This window comes from Phyllostomus discolor, chromosome 6 (assembly GCF_004126475.2).
Source record: "Phyllostomus discolor isolate MPI-MPIP mPhyDis1 chromosome 6, mPhyDis1.pri.v3, whole genome shotgun sequence".
Lineage (NCBI taxonomy): Eukaryota > Metazoa > Chordata > Mammalia > Chiroptera > Phyllostomidae > Phyllostomus > Phyllostomus discolor.
Genome location: NC_040908.2, coordinates 96,629,800 through 96,651,757, shown reverse-complemented (window position 1 = coordinate 96,651,757; position 21,958 = coordinate 96,629,800). Strand labels below are relative to the sequence as shown.

General features: G+C 36.0%; 1 protein-coding gene across 4 annotated transcripts in view; it reads left to right on the top strand.

Moving 5' to 3' along the window:
* MTMR2 (myotubularin related protein 2) overlaps positions 1 to 21,958 on the top strand; it is a 113,723-nt gene that overhangs the window by 5,916 nt on the left and 85,849 nt on the right. For 2 of the 4 annotated variants that reach the window (XM_028517611.2, XM_036028658.1), the window contains exon 2: positions 3,934 to 4,004. The exons of the other annotated variants lie outside the window; for them this stretch is intronic. The gene's annotated coding sequence lies outside the window, so the exon portion shown is untranslated. The remainder of the gene's footprint in view (positions 1 to 3,933; positions 4,005 to 21,958) is intronic. 4 annotated transcript variants of the gene reach the window in all.

The following is a 21,958-nucleotide window of genomic DNA, read 5'->3' as shown; positions in this document are numbered from 1 at the left end:
TGTCATGAGTAGTCCTCTATTAATGTAGACCCATAGTTCCTAGACCAGTAGCATCAGCAACTCTTGGGAATTTGTTAAAAATGTAGATTCCCTGGTCCCACCTCATATCTCACTGAATGAAAAACTCTGGGGGTGGAACCCACAGTTGGTGCTTTTGCAAGTCCTCTAGGTGATACTGATACATGGAGATGTTTGAGAACCACTGCTTTCAGTCTTTTACTAATTGTTGCCTAGTAACTGCATCAGTATTAGTTGAAATAGACTAAGTGATGACCTGTGTTAGAGCTACCTACTATAAGCCTATTACTTGAGAGCATTTTTGTAAAATATTAACTGAAGTAGTAGAAAGTAAGTCATCTCATGGATTTATTGTATCTAATTGTTAGGGAATTTCCCCAGGTCTTTTATTTCTCCACCGTGAGTAACACAAATCAAGAACACACATCTTAGGCTTTTTCTTAAAAATAGATCCTTGATGAGCTACATTAATGGTAGCATGCATGTAAAAAATGTGTTATGAAGAGGTGATTCAGGACATCACCTGAACCAATAAAGCCTGAATTATGCCCAAGGGAAGGAAATAACCCAGATACAGATGTCCAGAAAGCATTAAGTTTGTTTTGGAAAGCTGCTAGGTTAACGCTATTGTATTCAGAATCTCCCCGGGCCAAAGATGGCATGTTATTCAGCGGTTGACCAGTGGATTTTAGTATAGAATATTTTCTCTTTTTAAGGTAATTAGTTTTGAATAGGTAAAGCACTTTGTGCCTATTGTATGCTTTACATGGATTAAAAACTATTGAGAGGTTATAGTCAAGATTGGGAGTGATTTTGTAAGCCTGGCTTCCACAGGAGGTCAGGTTAAAAATGGAACTATAAAAAAAGAAAAGATTGGTATAAGGTTATTAAAATTAAAGGGACTAAAGAAGATGTCCTCTTAATGAAAATAATAATCTCAATTCCCTTTCCTGTAACTTTATTACACAGAACTAATTGTGTTTATCCCTCTTAATGTGTTTCTATATATGTATCAACATTGTCATCGCTACAGACTGCTAATGAGCAAGCTTTATAATTCTTCCCCTGCTCAAGCACATAGTACCCATGGCAGTAATTGCTGATGAACTTTCATTCTTTCAAAGACTCTTACTGGATGTGATTAACTCTTAGGCTCATTAAACAGTTTTTATTCTAGATGAAATAAGGGCCAATCTATGTTTTCAATATAATAAAAATTAACTTTTAAAATACGTTTTAATCTGTAGACTTAAAAAAAATCTAAATACTGATACTTGGAAAACTCTCTTTCCTTTTTTTTAAGTTAGGGTTTAAGTTTAGCAGAGTATAGCAGAAAATCCAAACTAACTGTGGCTTAAAATAGAAATAATCTCCACACACACACACACACACACAAGCCGAAAGATAGTCCCTCTGGCTGGTGTGGCTCAGTTGGTTGGAGCGTCTTCCTGTAACTGAGGTGTTGTGGGTTCAACAATTACCAGTTGGGGCACATACATGGTGTGCAGGTTTGGTCCCCTGTCCAGGGACTTAGAATCCCTGGTCTGGGTGTATATGAGAGGCAACCAGTAATGTTTCTCTCTGGCATCAATATTTCTCTCCCCCTACCTTTCTCTCTAAAAAGAAATGAAAAAATGTCCTTGGGTGAGGATAAAAAAAAAGCCCAATGATAGTCAATATAAATCTGATATGGTGACTCTGGAGTATCAAGGACAGAAATTCTTTCTAACTTGACTGCTATTTCAGGAACCAAAATTGCTGTTGGAGCTCTATCTTCATCCTAGTCAAAAGGAAGGGGAAAGGGAAAAAGAGAGCCATGTTCTCTCTCTTGAAAGGATACTTTTTTGAAGTTACACATAGTCTTTTTAAACTTACATACAGTTGGCCAGAACATGGTCCCATGGCCCTACTTAGCTGCAAGGGAGGATAAGATATATAGTCTCTCCTGGGAGGCCTTGTGCTGTGTGCCAAGAGTTGGACTTCAGTTTCCAAGGAGTAGGAGAGACTGGGTATTGGAGACAATCAGCAGGTTCTCCCATGGTACACCAAAGGAATCATTTTAAAGCAAGGAAGGCATTTTCCAGTGAAAGTCTGCAACACTTACACCCGAGACATTCTTGGACTTGCAAGTGCAATGACCAAAATAGAAAATACACTGAAAGAGAGAGTTAATATATTGTAGCAGACCAAAAAAGAACTGCAGTGTGGAATACTCGATGAGTTTTTTAACTTTCTACCTTTTTGTGTGTATTTTCTTGGGCCAGATTTTTATGATCCAAAACTAGTACCATAAAATAAAAGGGACACATTTAATAATTGCTAGATCATTAAGTGAAAGGCAAGTAGAAAGCACATGAAAAATGAATAATAACTGTGCTGTTTCATTTATTTCACTTGAAGAGCTCAAGGAATTGCATGGTAAAGTGGTGGTGGTGAGGATGACGGTCTTCACCGCTTCTGACTCAGCAGTTTGATGTGTTCATTTCCAAGCCATGTATCCATTTGCTTTATTTTGCCCCAGAATATTGCCTCAGGTAATATTCTAGGTAATTACCTGCCTACTTAGGTAATTGCTCTCATTTCAATTCTAAAGATTTGGTTTTCATAAGGGAAATGAAGCTGGTCATTTTGGACCATGTTATTTTATGACTGGTTTTGTCAGTATTTCATATTTGTTTTTATATCTTTGATCTAAAAATTTGATTGAAAAGTTAGAGAAATAAGTGTTTTATGCATTTTTGTCAGTTAATATAAATATTGATATTTGAAGCATTTGAGAGTGAGTAGAAGAGGGCAGAAAAATCTCCTTTGAATTGATACAGCATTATTCATTGGCTTAGAGGGTTTAATAGACATGCGTCAAAAATATATCCTCTCCTTCGTTAACAGAGTTGCCCGTTACTGATGATTGCAAGTGAGCAGTTGTCCAAGTCGGATTTTGTTCTGTGGTTGTACACTAGCAAAAGGGATAATAACTTTGGCTGATGATGGGCTAATGATTACAAGCCCTAATTTTTTTGAGCTGAGCCAAGCTGCTCAGTATACTTCAAAAATAATTTTTTTTTGTCATAAAGATGTCCTCTGTTACTGGTATTGGATAATAATCCTCAGTTATAACCAAAGGCAGTACCTAAAAATGCAAACACCTGACGTAAGCTTTGCTTTTCAAGGAATAGATAGTTGTTGTAGTAATAAATTAATACTATTAACATTAAATAATATAAGTGATAGCACTTAACATTTATTGAGTGCTTGCTGTATGCTGGGCATAGTGCTAAATCCCTTAATGTATATTTTCTCATATAATCCTTATAATTATATAAAATAAACAGTATTGTTGTTTCCATTTTACAGACTCGAAAACTGGAGATTAGGGTGAGCAGTTTGATGTTTGACCCCAAATCTGTTTAACTCCAGGCTCTATGTGCTATAGAGAACCTGAAGACCTAGTGTGCAGGTACAGGCCAATGCTTGATAGTTAGAGGGCAGTCCAGGGCAGGTTAATTGGGCGATAGTGACAAAGAAGCCAGTTTCCTTAAAGAAGCCAGTTTCCTTGACCGCTGTACTGCTGGGGTGGGGGAGGATAAGGTGTACAATATGTTAGTGAGCTTAGTTAGAGTGTCCATATTTGGACAGAATTTTCTCTAGCTTTGAATGTTTTATTCGCACAGAAAATAGGTTGATTTTGTTTTCTTTGCTTGGTGATTAAGAGGATAGTATCATTACCATTCAAAAGAAGAGTTTTACATTAACCATCAGATAAATTGTGAAGCAGGTAAACACATGCCAAAGTTTCCTTCTACTCTCTACCTACTCCTCCCTCCCCCGCAGGATTTTCAGAGTAATTTAGAATATTTTATTGTAGGGTTCCTTAAATATCTGAATTCCCCTAAGTTCCTTTGTGTTTGTTTTCAGTTAATGTGTTAAGAGCCATTGACATTTGAAGATCATCAGAAGTGAAGATAAAACATCTCAAAAATTATAATGTAAGTGAATGGGAAAATGACAATTAAAAATGGACAAAAGTTAATATTGCCAACAATATTCTGGAATCCATATATTACCCCAAATGAAATTTTTGCATATGAATAACCAATAACTACAAACTTTAGTCCCAATTCCAAGTCCCAGTTCTTAAAATCTGTATTCTCTTCTACCTGGGGAAAACTGGGACTAAATTTTAGTCATCGGTAATTTTCCATTAGAATTCTTTGGCTTCCATATACTGTTTTTTTTCCTTTTCCTCCTTTTGCTCTTTGACAAGGGCTCATGCTATTTAAAATTGTGTGTGTGTAAAAAAAAATTATGTGTGTAGAGACTGCAGTCTTTGCTTTTCAGCTGCTGATGTGTACTTTACCCAACTTTAACTTTACTACCGTTTTGTATGTTTCTTAGCCAAAAGTATGACCAGTTACCAAGCTGGCCTCCTCCCTTCCTCCCTTTATTCACTCCCTTCCTCCCCCCCTGCCTCCCTGCTTCCTCTCTATAAATATTTGTTTAGCATCTACTGTGTTCTGCACAGTATGCTAGATCCAGAACTCCTAAGACTTTGGCACTGAAACAAATTATGTCATTTTTTTAATACAGTTAGGGGCATAAGAGATTATTTACTGTGACTAGGACTTGTCCTCAAATGCAGCGGAAGCTCACCTGCATACTTCAATCACCTGTGGTGCTTGGTGAACATGTAGCTGCCTATATTCTAGCCCAGGCATTCTGAAGCACTGGAAGTGGGCCCAAAATCTTCACTTAAAGGGAAAACCACCAATCCAGGTATTTTTGGATTCTAGTCTAACTCTGTAAGTTTGTAGATAAGAGAACAGACCTAGAGAAATTGAATAATTTACCCAAAGGCCCAGTAGATAGAAGGCCAGGAAAGGTTGGTATTGTTTCCCCCAAAGTGACAGACAGTATTGCCTTTGGGTGCTATAAGTGATTTCCTGACTTCAGTGCTAGATTTCACCAACTCACATAGTGAATTTTGTTGAGCCTGACAGCTTCACTGTGTATATGTAAAATTATAGCTAATCCATCATTGTTCCTAAAAAAATAACTAAAAGCACATATTGGTTATGTGCATGAAAAACATGGGCTGTTTCTTCATCTGTAGTCAGTTATGTGATTGATTTTGATCTTGAAATCATTGAGTGGAAAAAACCCTGGTAGTCCACGTAGAGGAAAAACACTTTTTCTTTTTTCCTCCATTGCACTATTCCTACTTGACCTTTACATTTCATGCTTTTGAAGAGGAGGGCTCTGATTTCATTTTTGAATAATGGTAGTAGCTAGCACAGTGCTGTGCAAATAGGAACTTGATAAATTATAGTATGAACAGTATGTAGTATGAAAACATGAACATAGGTAGTATGAAAAAACTTTGTTTTTCTCTTTGGATTCTATTAGACACTATTAAGAATGGTTTTATTTGCTTGGTTCAGAATCTGATGCTTTATGTACCAAGCCAGAGACGTTAAATAATTAAAGTTATTTTATATTTTTAGTACTACACTGTTGTGGTTTGTGTTTACAGTATCTCCGAGGGACCAAACTATTTAAACATTTTATAAACTATAAGAGTGTGAATTAATTTTGGTGCTGTGTATATTTTGTGTTGTGTATTGTACATTGATAGTTATTGAATTGTAACCTTATATTACTAAATAGTTATCCAATTTTATTTAAAATACTGTATAATTCTTAAATTCACTTCTAAGTTTAAAATGCAATTACCCAGTTTTTTTGGATATTTTGGATATGTGTTAATTGTAAGATTTTAAAAAGTGACCTTTTTAAATCACTCATTCATTTCTGATAAATTTATTTTGTAATTACAAATTTTCTTTCTATTAAATGTTTTTTATGCTTTTTTTGTAATCCCAGATTCAAAATCATAAATATAATAGCTCTAAAAAAAGACCTTGCCTATTATGCATTCTAATTCCTTCATTTTTTATGTTGGGACAACTAAAGTTAAGGGACTTGCCTAAGAGAGGAAGTTTTATGAATGTTAAAATACACTTGAGGAAAAACCAGAATAGCATTGATTGTATTTCTATGATGATATGTATGAAATGCTTTGAAAACTGTAGTGTCACACAAATATAATATAGTTGCCGGGATGATGATAATACATCCACTGAGTTTCCTTGTGATTTAATTGAAAATGTTTACTATTGTTTAATTTAAAATCAGAAAGGAAAATACACGTGCTTGTCACTTGACTTGTTCTCCTGTTTTTGGTGGCTCATATTTTACCGAGTCTCCCTTAAGCACATGGTACTAGAATAGATACTTTGCAGGTTACTTAAAATTCTTTCACTGTGCTAATCCAATCCACATTGTTACTTAATATACTGTAATTGCACAAAATGCTCAGGGTGATACTTCTATTTTGGAAGAATTTTGTCAAATTTTCTAAGGGAAAATGATTAATGAATGAATAAATGAATGTTCAGTATTATCAATATAATCAAAGTAATGTGAACACATTTTGGTGTAGTTTTTATAGTCACAAAACTATGTAACCTACATCATCTAAGTTATTTCTCCTAACAGCTTTGTGAGGTAGGCCCTCATTTGACAGATGAATAAATGAAGTGCAGAGAAGTGATATGATTGTCCAGTGTCCCTTGTTTGAAAAGGTAGAACTGGAACTTTGACTTGAAATACCATGCTGCTTTCACTGCCTGGCATAAATCATAACATGGAAGTTTTATGGGGTATATGTTTTGCTATTTCAAATTCTAAATTTTGGAAAACTCATGACAGGTACATCTTGTCCAGCCAACCAAATTATTTAGTGTGTACTTCTCTTTAGAAGTTTGACTCATTTTGTTACTTAAATAAGAAAAGATACACAAGTATCTTTTGGTTAAAAGACTCTTTCTTACCATGGTTACCAGTGTGTGCTGCCTAAGATGATTTGAGTGTTTAAATATTTTAAAGAGTAGTGACTATGGTCTTTAGAAGTGTACTGAACTGTGTGAACTCAGAAAATATACTGTGTTAAATGATACTGCACAGTGCAGTGAAAAGTCTTGATTATCTTTTAGTCCTGAGTTCTTTAGTTCCAATTCCACTTCTTAACTGTGACTCTGGATTAGTCACTTGATTTCTCTCTGATGGATTCCCTTATTTGGAGAAAGGGTGCAGTGGTACCTGTTATCCTGTCTTTATAGGGTTGTTATCAGACCTACACATAATGGTTGATGACGATAACAATAGTTTAAAAAGTTAACAGCTATGTAGTGCATACCATGTGGTAGGCACTGTTTTAAGTATTTTACATATATTAATCCACTTAAATTGTTTTAACAATCCTGTGAGTTATAAGAATTATCAGAATCCTACTTTATAGATGGGGAATCTGAAGCACAGAGAGGTTAACTTCCTCAAGGTCTCACAGGGGATTGAACCCAGAATTTAGGACCAGGCAGTCTAGCTCCAGAGTTGATATTATGTATGGAAGATAATGTATGTGAAAACACTTTGGACATTTGTAAAAAGACATACTAAGTATTAATACTTTAAAATAATATTTTAAAAGATATTTATCCTTATACAGATAGTGAAAAAAGACAAAAATAAGCAAGAAATAGTGTCTTTATTGTTTATCATTTGTACCAACTAGTTTGGTAAATAGGGAACAATATTCAAAATTATGGAGGGATGAATCACTGAATGATGCCAATCCTGTAAATTTTTAACTTAACCTATCCAGGCTAGCAACAGAAAGAGACATTGAATGCTCTTCTTTTCCTACTGAATGTTTTAACTTAGTTTCTACAAACAAAACAAAATACCTGTTAACTTTACTTTTATGGTTTCAAGTGTGCAAATCTCATTACACTGAAAGGGAAGTGGCTCATTAATGTAGTAAGTATAGAAAAACGAAAATATCTGATAGTTTGTAGAATGGCTCTGTGACTTTCTCATTTTAATAATGAATTAGATTTTTATAATGGGATGAGAAAATTACATGTGAGGTCATTCATCAAGACACTTAAGCCTAAAAGACATTCATCAAGACACTTAAGCCTAAAAGGCAGTAGTCTGTCTCCATTATTGTTTGGGATTTTTTTCATTTTAGGATAAAAAGATACATAGATTGGACCAGTCCTTCTCTCAAGATACCATGTCTTGAGAGACACATTCCCCAGGTGTTTTCAGTGTCTGGGTAAAAGTGTTTGTTGAGCAAGTGTTTACTGAGTAGGTCAACTCCCCTCTTTTAATGTTTCTGACCGTACACTTCAATTTGGGATGTAAGTGTTTCTTTCTGCAAGGAAATGCAATTTCAGAGTAATGTGCTTTAAGCTGTAATGGTCTGACCAATTTTCAGTTTAGTATGACATTTTCTCAGTTAGACTGATGTGTAAATATCTTTTCCCCTCTAGGCTACTTACGAATCCATATAAGTTTTTATTTTAGCTCTTGACTGAGTTTGAGTCAGATTTTTGAAGGAGTTCTGAGAAACTCTTTTAAGGGATTGCTGAGGGTGTTGAGATTTATCAGAGCTGGAGCCCAAGGTCCCTCTCACTCTCCAGTTCTTACCCGATCCCCTACGGATACACTAATTTTGGCTGTAGTACTTAGGCGTTTGCCTGTTTTATTTATTTATAGTTCCAGATAAGATCTTTGAAGAAGCAATGCTCTGCAGAAAAAAAATACCATTTTTTATACAACCTGGATTTTCAGACTTGCTGTTGCACTACTAGGTAATACATCCTGACTTTCAGTTTCGGAAATGCAGTTGATGGACATTAAAATAAAATAATACAAATTAAACTACACCTAAGATCACGTGTACCTTACAACCTTGGGATTTTCCAGACTAAGTGCCAACATGTGCCAGCTATCCCGGAGCTCAAGTCCCCTTTGTTTTTCTGAAGAATACAAAATGTACTTTCTCATCTCTGTCAATCAGATGCCATAATGATAAGATGATTTATGCCATCTCTTTTATACTACAGATTGGTTAAATAAAAAAATTCAGGGTTCTGGCGTAGCACTATAAAAATAGTTATAAGCTGTACATTAATTTGTTTGGGGGAGCTATTCTTTTATTTTTGGTATTCTTCAGATAGTCTGACAATAAGTCTTTTGTGTCCCAAATGCTTTATACACACTACAGGCCTTTTATTTTTTTTTAAATAAAATTTTCAACAGAATGACTAATAGTGCATGAAGAGTGCTTATGACACTGTAGTCCATTGTGTAAGTATTGAGAGCAGAATTTGCATTCCTAGAAAAGCTTGCTCATAGTCAGAATATAGAACACATTTTTTAATGTTCTTCGGCAAACATGCTATGTATTTGATCAGGACATTACTTACAGAAAATAAGAACCTTTAAAAAGAACCTTTTCTTTCCATGGAATACTGATGAGAAGTTAAATCTGCAGTATGAGCGAAACTGTTTAAGTAAGGCAAGTGGTTTTGATCTTATTGTAATGACTATATGATCAGTAATGACCATAAGTTAAAGACATGCAACCTCTCCCAGGTCCTCTGGAGGCATTTGTTTACTGTGACATGAAATATGTGAGACTTGTTTCCAGATTGTTTTGAATTAAGAGTGCCTAATGCTAGTAATGTTTATCTGTATCTCTAATTTTCAAAAATACTTTTTTACTTTTACTAGAACTGTTTTTATTGGACTTTGAAATATATTGGGTGAAGCAGAATATAAATATATTTATGACATCTGTTAGTGGTTGGATTTTATTTTTCTGTTCATTGCTGTGAAATACCTACAAGTGGTAGTGGGATTGACAATAAAGTAATGATAATTTCATTAACCTTCTAGGAAACGAGCAGAGCCAGAGAGGGTCCATGCTTTCATAATGCTTTCATTGAAAAGTACTGGCGATAAAGCTAGTTTTGTGATGGAAGCTTTGGGGCAGTTTTCTACGTGGATATATCGAAAGTGACATAGGATGTGTATATGTGTGCGCGTGAGGGGGTGTGTGAATGTGTATAGTGCATTTTTAAAAACTTTTGCTCCTGATTTTTGTACTTTGTATTGTGATTAATCCATTAAAACTCTTTTTTACGTTAAGAAATTTGTACATTCAGTTATCTTGGTGAAATAAGGACATTTTACAGTACAGATTTAAGTGAAAAATACTTTTAGGGCTAAGTGCTTTCCTTAGAAATTTAATTAGTGGATTCCTCCTTAGAAGGAGATCTTTATTTCTGATTTTGTCTTGTTTTCCCTTCTAAAGAGGGTACTCGTATTTCCACAGTGCTATGTGTTGAACACTTTGTATCAGTGTTTTTGATCCTTCCACAGTCTTACAAGGTATCATTTTATTTTATAAGAAAGAATTTAGGTTAAGTAGTTTACCTTAATTATTACTTGCTAAATGGTGAAACCAAGTCTGTGACCCTAAAGCTCATGTTTTCGGCCACAAAGCAGTTCTGTGCTTGTGTTCTGTTCCTGGTTTCTGTGGCATCCTTTATATCCCTTTGTTCCCACACTGCACTATTAAGAGATATTTAACATATCCAGCACCTTTAGACTGTAAGTTCCTTGAAGAAAATGAATCAGTTCTTAATTCTATTCCCAGTATATAATACATTGATAATATTAGTAAATATCTGTAAAAGAGTATGAAAAATGAGATTTAGGAAGTTCCTGTTCCTCAAATGGAAGGAAAGAGTGGGAAGAACAGGAAGCAGAGTGCCTAGGAGGCCTTTAGTTAGAGGTAGAGGTCCTTAGTCTCCATCCTCCATACTTCCTCCAAATTCATTTATTAAGACATAATTTTCTTTTTTAAAAAAGTATATATTTATTGATTTGAGAGGAAAGAGGGGAGAAAGAGAGAGAGAAACATTTATGAGAGAAACATTGATCGGTTGCCTCCCATACATCGAACCTGCAACCTAGGTATGTATCCTGACTGGATGTTGAATCTGCAACCTATTGGTGCACGGGATGATACTCCGACCAACTGAACCACACTGGCCAGAGCAGGAATAAGTATGACTAACTAACTAACTCAATAAATAACTAAAATATATCTCCCAACTGAAAGAAAAAATAATGATACTATTTTGAAAAGCAGTAATTTCTATCTCCTTACCAATAATTTGTTTGTATAACTGTTTACCTAAATATTTCTCTTTGAAATAGGATGTTTGAGACCAAAAAGGTGGAACATTGTACTTAAGTGTAGTGAGCCAAGGAAGAAGACATCCTGTTATAATTACAGCAGGCCAGTAAATGTGTGGGAATGACTAATAGATGATGGGATTTCTGGTTTGATCTTGTGTTGGAAAGAAAACTGCCACTCTGGCTAAGCTGGTAGCAGGACTATTAAAAAACAGCATGACTAGTAAGTAGAGCTTATATTATGCCTTTCATACTGTCAACCTAAGTTCTGTTCTTTCATATGTAAGTGTGCATATGTTTGTTCATTTGGTTATTGTGTGGAATCAGAAGGTAACATTTAAATAATATTGACCTGATTCTTTTAAATTAGGAATAAAGAAAATAATATAGTTTAGGGTGGAATGAAGAATTGGCTAAAGAAAGGGGAATTCTAGTGAGAGTAACTTCCCCTTTACAGGGGCTATGGCTCTGCAAATTTTGGATAAATGCATTTCTGATTATAAATTGTTTGCATGCTTATATACTTTAATTGTTCCTCTGTAGGGTTGATAATAAAAATTTAGTACATTAGAATATAATTTCAGTCTTACTCTAAGAGGTATTTTGAACCTCTTGGGAAGAGGAGTCTGCATATGAATAAGTATAAATATAAAGAATAACTGATATTAACGAGGGTATTCCACAGTGCTAATTATATTTTGATTAATTTTATTGCTGTTGAGAAAATATCTCTGTGACGAGTTCATTAATTTCTAAAATGTGTGTTTATAATTTTTTTGAGATAGCACACTTGACCAAAATGAATAAAGATATTAATGCTTTTGAGGGCAGGAATTACGTTTTACCTACTCTTAGAAATTATGATTGTTTTTGTTTCAAAATACACTTAACTGTCCGTTATTTTTATAAATTACTTTCAGGTTATCCAGGGCCTGGGAATTTCCTATGTATTTATGGCTTAAATATTTGAACCTTGTTAGTTCTTTTTTAATCTCCATTTAAGGATTTAAAGGAACAGAGGGAATCATGTTATAATTTTATTTCTTAATAACAACCCTGATTAAAGGTTTGGGTAGAAAGGTAGCCACACTAAGTAAAAATGAGAACAAAATTTCATGTTGCAGCTGTTCGCGGGCCTTTGTTTTGGGAAAGTTTCTGTGGATAGCTAAGAAATGATCTTGAGGCACAAGTCTTTGAATCACATTTTCAAATGGGACAATAGTATATTTGTTTAAATGTGTGGGAGGGAAAAAGTATTTTGATTCAAGAAATGAAAAAGATATTAAAAATTATAAAAGCCAGTTTAGCAAATATTTAGAACTATAACTCTGCAATTCATTTGTGATACTAGAATTTTATGTATGTGCTCTGAATCTTACATACAGTCTTAGCTTTGAACTTTGAGACCATCTGGTATAACAGTTTCATTCTTTGAGTCTTCCTTATGACTTGAATATCATCAAAGAATTGAACTCATTGAATGTCATTGAATGTCATCATTCACAAAGCCCTCACTTCCTCAATACTTCCTGCTCCATTTTGGTGACCATTCAGGATAAAGGGCCTTGAATTTAGGAGGTGACCCTTTCTGTAGCCTGTCAATTAAAAAAAAATGTGGGTAGTGACTGCTTAGTTTGGAATCCTAGCTGTGTTTTTCAACTAAGCATATGTTCGGAAAATTTTTAAAAAGTTTTTGGTGGCAGGAGACAGAGGTTTGGGGAGGCAGGTAGCATTTAGGAATTAAAGCAGAAATTATGGAAAGGCTATGGTTTTATTTGAATACAAATTTAAAAATCTTTGTTTGAAATCTGTGAAACTAAGAACCAACCATTTTAAAAAGTGTATTTGGACCACAAAACTGTGAATCTTTATATGTCATCTTTTCATTAGTGTGGCCAAATTTTCAGTTTTGGCTTTTGTCAAAAATGAGATTATGTCACCCCTAACAGGAACCTAAACAACAAAACAAAGAAACAAGCAAAACATAACCAAAGTCACTGAAAAAGAGGACAGGCTGACAGTGACCAGAGGGGAGAGAAGAGGGAATTTCAGGGGAGAATGGGTAGGGTTTACAGGAACAAATTTAAAGGACACATGGACAAAAACTAGGGGGAGGGTGGTAATGGGAGGGAAGTGGGGAGGAATGGGTGGGTGGGCTGGAATGGGGGGGAAAGGGAGAAAACTGTACTGAACAAAGATTAAAATTTAAAAAATGAGGAAATTTTGGGTGGTACACAATGTTATCATATTTCATAATGAAAAACCTTCTCTATCAAGAGAACAATATTTGACTGCTTCCAACATGAAATGATGACTAATAACTTTTCTACTGAAGGAAAAACCATTTAGTGTTCTAAATGATCTGCAATCAACATGTAATATCTTTTAGAGTTTAATTTTTCTATTATTCTGCAGTAATAAATGATATTTCCACAAAAAAATGAGATTATGTGACTTTTGTGACTTTTCCATAAGTATTTTTTCTTTGTAATTATGGATTTGATAATCACAAATATTTCTTTATTCGGTGTTTTTACCTATAAATCAGTTATCCCTTTATTTTAGTGTAAATAGATCTGGCCTACTATTTTATTGCTGTTAACATAGTGTGTTGTAAGTGTTAATCTCTAAAGAATTCTGATTTTTATTTGGGAAGTTTTGGTAAATATTTATTGAGTTTGTCCATTTCATCAAACTAGAACACATAAACTTGCTTGGAAACACTAGTAAAGAACCAGGAAGAAATAGCGAGGAGTTAAACATGAAGGTGCTGAGGGGGACATGTATCCAGGAGGAATGATGCTGATCTGGAAAGTCTTCCTGAGAAGATGCCCTGTTTGTTAGATAGCCCCATACATACTTGTTTTCTGCTTTATACACAAGTCCTACACATTTTAGCAGTAACTTCATTTTCCAAATTTATCACATTATTAATCTGAGGATGCTGACTCCTTCCCCTCCTTGTCCCGTTTTCTTTCTTTTTTTTTAACAGTGGTTTTTATGTATAAAAGAATCGTACAATGTAGACGGCATTTTCACTTGGTTTTTTATAACTGCCAAATGAGATAAGGAGAGCAAGTATTTTTATCCTCACTTTGCAATATGAAATTGAGGCTCTGAGAGGCTAAATGACTTTCCATGATTTATGAGACCTAATTTTCTTTCTCCTACCTTAACTGTACATGTCCCATTGGGAGTGGGAGAGCAGTTTATCTGTGTGTAAGCTTTTGCCAAAGTGTCCCTTGCATCATTGTGAAGATGATTTTTAGCATGATTACATTTATAGTGCCCATGTTAAACATTTAATTGTAGATGTCCATTTTGGTCATGAAATAAAAATAGTACACAACATTTACTATGAAAACAAAAGGTTTGTGTTTCCAACAATGATTTAACAATTAGAACTGGTTGCTATAGGGGAGAGGTGAAATTTCATTTTCTAGAGATTATTTTGTTTACTTGTCTTGTTTTAAATAAATTACATTAAACTTTCTCTGGCAAAGATTATCTGATTATGGGTGATTTAACTCTTTTAAGGATCAGATTGTTAGAGTTGCTTACATTGTTTTCATGTTTCTGTTTGTCAGGTAATAAACTCTATGCACTCATTATTTTATTTAATCTTTATAAGCATGTGAACTGTTCCTGGTGTATAGTATACACACAGTAAGTATTAACTAAATGGAGGAGTCAGAAAAGAAGTAAAACAGAAAGTATGTAAGATGGTATAAGTATTCTAGGAAAAATAAAGGAAGAAGGGAATAGAAAATGGGTGGGTTTAGAGTGGTTTGCAATTTTAAATAAAAGACCAGGGAAGATCTTACCAAGAAGGCAACATTTCAGCAAAAAAGCTGAATGAAGTGAAGAAAAAAATGGAAATATTTGTGGTAAGAGAATTATAGATAGATTAATTTTAGGTAGTATAAAAGAGGTCTTGAGGTGACAACTTGTGTTTGGGGAACAGCAGGAGTCCTGTGTCATACAAGGGAGCAAAAGAGGATAGGAGAAGATGAGATCAGGGAGGGAAGGGCGGGGGCAGATTGTGAAAGGCCTTTTAGGCCATTTTATGAACATTGGCTTTTCTTCTGAGTAAGATGGGAAGGTAGTGTCAGGTTTTTTGCAGAGGAGTGACTGTATCAGATGTTCCAAAAGGATCACTCAGACTGCTGTGTTAAGAACAGACTGGGATACAGAAGCTTGGAGGCTGGTGTATAGGCAATTGGAATCGCAAGGAGGGAGATGATAGTGGTGACTGAAGAGGTAGAAATTGGATACTGGACATATTTTGCAGGTGCAGCCAACAGGCTTTCCTGACTGATTAAACGTGTCATGTAATAAACTTCAAAGATGACTCTATAAAGTTTTTGGACGAAGAAAGTTTAGAAAGACAGAATTACCATTTACTAAGATGTTAGAGCTGGTTTCAGAAAGAAGAGCAGGAGTGGTTTTGGGCACATGGCATCCAAAAGAGGTGTTAAATAAGTTATTGAGATCTGGAATTCAAGACAGAAGTCTAGAACAGCACTATAAATTTGGGTTTAGTAGGTTAAAGATGTTCAAGCTGTAAGCCTGGATGAGATTATTAAGGAGGGGAGGTGTACATAATGAAGATAAGAGGTTCAAGGACTGGGTGTTAAGGGGTACTCCAGTGTTACAAGGCAAGAAGTTAAAAAGCAGTCATTACAAGAGATCTGTGAAAAAGAATGTCTAGTGACTAGTGAGGTAACCATAAGTGTATGGAATCAAAGTGGAGAAAGTATTACAAAGAAGAAGGATCAACTATGTCAAATGCTACTCATAGATGAGGACTAAATATTGACAATTGAGTTTAGCAAAGTAGAGGTTCTTGATAGCCTTGACAAAAGCATTTTTGCTGGCTTGATGGAAGTGGGTTCCAGAGAGAGTGAAAGGTGAGGAGTTGGAAGCAGTGAGCATAAACCTCTCTTTCAAGACTTTTGCTATCAGTAAGCTCAGAGAAATGAAGTGGTATTCTGAGGGGTTGAAGAGAAAGAATAGCATATTTCTATATTGGTTGGAATGATTGATTGAGTAGAGAGGAAAAATTTTATGATGTAGGAACCAGAGGGAAGAAATTCTAGAGAGATTTTCTTGTGTAGTTGAGAGGAGATGAAGTTTAGTGGAGGTGCTAGCTTTAGATGGGAGTGTGTATGATTTCTCCCCAGTAAGAGAAAGGAAGGCAGAGTATATATGCACAGGTGCACATAACTTGTAGTTGGGGGAACTTGTGGAAGATCTTTGATTCCTTCTATGTTTTTCAGTGAAATAGTAATCTAGATTGTCTACTAAATTTCAAGATGGAGATGGTGGGAGAAGGTAAGGAAAGAAAAACAATCTGAAGTAGTCTAGAAGAATGAGGGTATGTGGAAAGGGGAATGTGGTGTGATTACTGAGAAGTATTACAGGCTTAGTTGAGGTAAGTGGTAATAAATTAAAAGTAAGTCCAGGCCAAATGGCTGTATTATTTTTCTCAAGACTATTCAACTGTGTGGGTGCAGGTCTGGAGTAGGCAGAGAATTGGCTTCAACTAGCATTTGGGTGTTGCCAGGTAAGTGCCATGAAGCAAGCAAGGGAGTTATTGTAATAACAGGCCATGGAATTTAACAAGTTATGGAAGAGAAGTGAGGACATGAAATAGTGAGCGTCAATGAAAGGTAGTAGGAACAATGGAGGTTTTCATGGGACTATTAAAGATGTTGGCTGATGTACTAGAGAGAATGAGCTGGTGGTCAGCCAGTAGAATGTTTGAAATTGAAATTAAGGAGGGCTTACAGTTGGTAATGTCATTGTTAAGGGGATGATCATGATCTCAGGTAGAGGGGAGGGCATGATCATTGGAGCAGAGGAGGTCAAGGAGCTGAGAGGAAGAGTGTTAGGTGCTCATTTATAGGGATAGTGAAATCATTGAAAATGGTGGCAGGTGTATTCACTTTAGAAAGATGATGAGCCTGAAGTTAATTCTTCACAGAATGAGGGGGAGTGACTTGGATTGGTAGATGGCCTCAACAAGGAGGGGTAGTGGGTGGTATAGTCAAATGACCTGCAATTGAATGTTTGGGGCTTTTAGACATGAAAAGGAAGAATAGTCTGAAAAGTGGTAATAAGGAACAAGACCCAATTTCCAGATCCAGTAGTGGGAGATGGTAATATGAGAGAAAATGAGGACTATTTTTCCATATGAAAGAACTATGGAGAGAGCAGTGTCCTCAGGGGAAAACTGGGCTTTAGTTAGAGTAAAAGGTAAAAAGATAATTTAACAGAGATAGAAAGTAGAGGAAATTTTGCTGATGCTTGACCTTGAAATCCAGAAGCACAGGAGCTGGAGGGAAGATAGGATCAGAAGAGGGGATTAGAGTCTGGTAATTCTGACTCTCTTGCAGGCACTGTTGAAAACAAAGATAAAGGGTGGGGTGAAGTTAGTCCTTGTAGTTTTTAGGATGCCATGTGGTGAGACTGTGTTGAGGGGGAGGCCTGTGAGGCTGGGTAAGGATCACTCACAGTTGTGGCGTCTCCTTTTCACTTTGTGAATAGTGTTGGGGAGGCCAAGGGAAAGATGGACGGACAGCCTTGCTCCTCCAGAGCATTTGGATTTCTGATGCTCTTTCTTAACTCCTACTGATGCAAGCTGGGCACTGGGTGAAATGAGTGGCCTTATCTGAAATGCAGGGCACTGAATAAATGACCAGTTATATGAGGTAGATATAGACAAGGTCTCATGGCTGTTGAGTAGTGGAGTAAGGAAATGAAGTAGTCTTAAACAGTAAAATAGATGAGGAGTCAAGGAACAGTAACATTCTGAGATACCAGATTGTCATTGGAGCCTTCTTTTCATTGACTTTGAGATCCTGTGGTATCGCTTGAATTCATAATAATGTGGGATTTAATTAACAGTTCAGTCTTATATAGAATGTGTTCCTTGTGTTTGTTATCTGAAACTTGAAGAAATTAGGGGAAACAGTCCTAAGTGTACTGCTTTCTGGTAGGCCTGTTCTTTGCCCACTTCTAAATCCATTTTAGCTTCATCTTGTCCAGGGAACATTCCTGATTGTTCTTAACTTTGTCTTCATAGAGTGATCATATGTGGTAGAAATAGTGATCATATGAGGAGAGTGTGTATGTGTGCTACACATGCTTGCATTTTATCTCCCCAGTTAGATAACAAGCACCCTGAGGGTATTTCTCCTTTTGGCTCTGTACCTCCCTGGAAGAAGCAATGTGATTTAGTCAAAAGGGGACCCACTTCTATTGCTGGTCCTGCCACTAATTTGATATTATATTTCAAACCATTCACTTCACTTCTCTGGGCTATACTTTATTTGTAAATGAGGAGCGTTTCATTAGAATGATCTGAGAGGTCCTTGAAAGTCATAATCTGTAATTTACTGGCTGGCTATCAGAATAGTTGGTTAACTAATGCCTATACATGCATTTGAAAGGAACAATTTAAAAATATTATTTGGTATAATTCTAGTTACTTTGCGTACAGCTTAAGGACACTGTAATGCGTGGGCCGTAGCCCAGCAGATTCAGAGAGAAATAGCATGGGAGAGAGAAGGTGGATCAGATGGTACTAGTAGCAAGAATATGTGAATGTGGGACCAAGAAGACAAAAGATGTGTTTGAAACTCATCTGCACAAAGGTGATAAGCTGCAGGAATCCATGGTATTTCAAAGAGAGAGATGGAGTCCAAAGAACAAAGCCAAGGTCATAACTTTTAAGAGAATCTATATTTAAGGGCAACTGGGAGAAAAGAATCTAGAGGAGGAGAGAGTATAAAGAAAGCTAGTACATTTTAATGACAATGGAAGCATTGAGAGAAAAGAATCCCAAAGGGAGGCAGTGACAATAGTATCCCATGTTGCAGAGAAGTTAAGGAGGACAGGCACTGAGAGAAACAAGCATTTGGGTTTGTTCCTGAGGTCATTAATGACATCCAGAAGGCAGTATCCATAAGAGTATTGAAAGGTTGAATTCCATGGGTTATTAATGATTCTGACATAGACTCAGCAACGTATTATTGAGTTCCTCTTAAGTGCCCAGTGTTGTGTAAAATGTATGTACTCATGGATATGCACACACACCCATACCTCCCAAAGGAGACTGGTTGGGACAGGATGAATAGCATAGGGGGAAGGACTGTCCTTGAACCTGAGAAGGGACATGCCATCATCTAAGATAGGAAGAAAGAGTGGATTTGGATACAGATAAATTTACTGAGGGAAAAACAAGGGTTGAGGAAGTCCATGTCTCATTACCTCAGTTTTTAAAATTCATATTAGATTATTGTTTCTAAAACATTGTATAGACTGTGCTGACCTAATAATTGGTTTAACATATCTATTTAATACATCCATTGGATTTTTCTCTTATTTTCTTTGCTCTGTAGCATTACATACTGTTGGCTACCTATTTTGAAACACTCTTCTTGGTTATCACTAAATGTGTTTCTTGATTCTTCCATCTGTCTATTTTTTCTACACACCTACCTCCAGTCTCTATTTTATAAAGATGAATGTAGTTCCTTTCACTAAATCTCGTATCTCTTCCTGCTTTACATTCCCTTCCTGGGCTACATAATTCACTATCAGGGATTTAGCTATCACTTAGCTGTAACCTTTCCAAGGAATGGCAAAACTGGAAAAATTTTGTATTTCCACTTACTCGATGAACACATCCACTTGGATATTCTGCAAGAATCGCAAATTCAACATTAAAACTTATTGCTAATTTCCACATAACCATTCAAACTTTTTCATTCTTCTGTATTTTCTGTCTTTGTCATTATATGGCCTATTGCAGTATCTATTACATGATAGGATTCAATAGCCTATTAATTAATCTATCTTCCTCTAGAATCCTCCCCCCACAATTGATATCCCATAACTCCAGCAGAATATATGACACTTCTGCTCAGAAATGTTTGATGGCTTCCCATTGCCTACAAGAGTTCAGAATACAATCTGAACTTTTATCATGGTATCAGGTTTCTTTATGGAACACCGCTCAATGTTTCTTGCCTCCACCCTGCCACAATCCATAAAGGCCAGTTACATTGGTTTCCCCAAGTAATCTATTTACTGTATGTCCTCTGTCTGGAATATTCTGTCCTCTGTCTGTTTATTCTTCCACCTTACCACCAAGTCCTACTAACAGGTTGTTGTCCATCAAAAATTACATCAGTGCCCCAACCTTCCTCCTCTCTCCTCCCACAGTATTTTTTAAACCACTTCTATAGCATTCATTACAATCAGATTTGTAGATAGTTAAATAGGAGTCCGCCTCTCCCAAGAGGCTGTTATTTGGGAACACATCTAATATTGCTGTATCACATGTATTTTTACAATTCTACTCATCCAACATAGAGTAAATCAACACTGCGTGAATGAATGAATGAATGAATGAACAGATGCATGATCAGGTGAAATATAAAATTCTCTTGCCTATTACTGCATTGGGTGCTGCACTTTTTCCTGTGGATGCCTTGATGCCACCTGAAGAATTTCAGGATGGAACTCATCACCTCTTCAGACTATGTACTTTTCTTTTTTGGTCCCTGATTTGGCACACTGTCAACAAGACATGGGGTAATAGTTTGTCCCCTTTCTGTCCCTTTCTCATCATGTCAAGCCAGTTGCCAAGTTCCGTTGATTCTGTCTCCACAGTCTCTCTTGTATCCACTCCTATTTTATTTTTACTGCTAGTTTGGGTCCTTAGTACATCTAACTTGAGGTCTCCTAACAGATTGCCTCCTCTTATCATTCATTCTTTGACCTATTGTTAAAGTAATATTCCTAAAGCACAGAAACTTTCAGGTGTTCCTCATTGCTTTCAGAACTATAGACTTATTTTCCAGGACCTGCCTCAGTCTGATCAAAATCTACCTTTTCAAGCTTATCTCTGATTTGTGTGTTTTAAGTACTCTGTACTTCAACCAAAGTGGTCTGCCTCTTACAATAGTTTTAATATGCCCTGAATTTTCCAATCACTCCCTCGTGCTGCTCATTTGCTTAGCAAAATTGTTGAGAAGGTGTTGAAACTTCTTATTCTGGTCAATCTCAATAGGCATCTTTTTCTTAAAACATTTCTTAAACCTCTAAATTAAAAGCTGTATATAAGATTTTCAGTTTCCAAACCTCCAGGTGCTTTATTTCTCTCTCATTTATTTTTCATATCCTACACTGTGTTGTGTTTTTGTGAACTGGAATTAAGCTCATTTGAATGAAAACTTACTAGAGTCAGCTACCCCGTGTTAAGTATTTATCTCTGTTTCTATAGAAGTTTCTAGAAATGTAGTATGTTGTACATAATAAGTGCTCAAGGGGATTGATTAAATTAAGCTGAGATTGGGATAACCAACATATATGCTAGTGAAGGGAGATGGGAATTTATATTAGAACTGAGAAAACACCTTTATTTAGAGGATCAATAGAAGTCAGGTTGCAAGGGATTATGGAGTGGGCACTGAGAAAATGGAGCCAGTGAGGATAGGCAATTTGTGGTGATGTGGAAGGTGGCCAGACTCTTAAGAAATGGAATATGGTCGGCAGATTTGGAAAGAGACTTGTGAAGGAAAACCACATGAAGTGTTTGAAAGAAAAATGAGTGTGCTGTCGGAAATGCAAGTGCCAAGTTTACTCCAAGTCATGTGTTTTCATTTTTCACGTTGGCAGAGTAGAAGCACTCCAAATGAATCAGGCCACCGAAGCTAATAATGAGTTCCAGTGTACTGAGGTCGCAAGGTGAGAGTAAGTGTGCAAATCACAGAAATAAGAAGCCTTGTAAACATAACCCTGCTGGGCACTGGCAAGG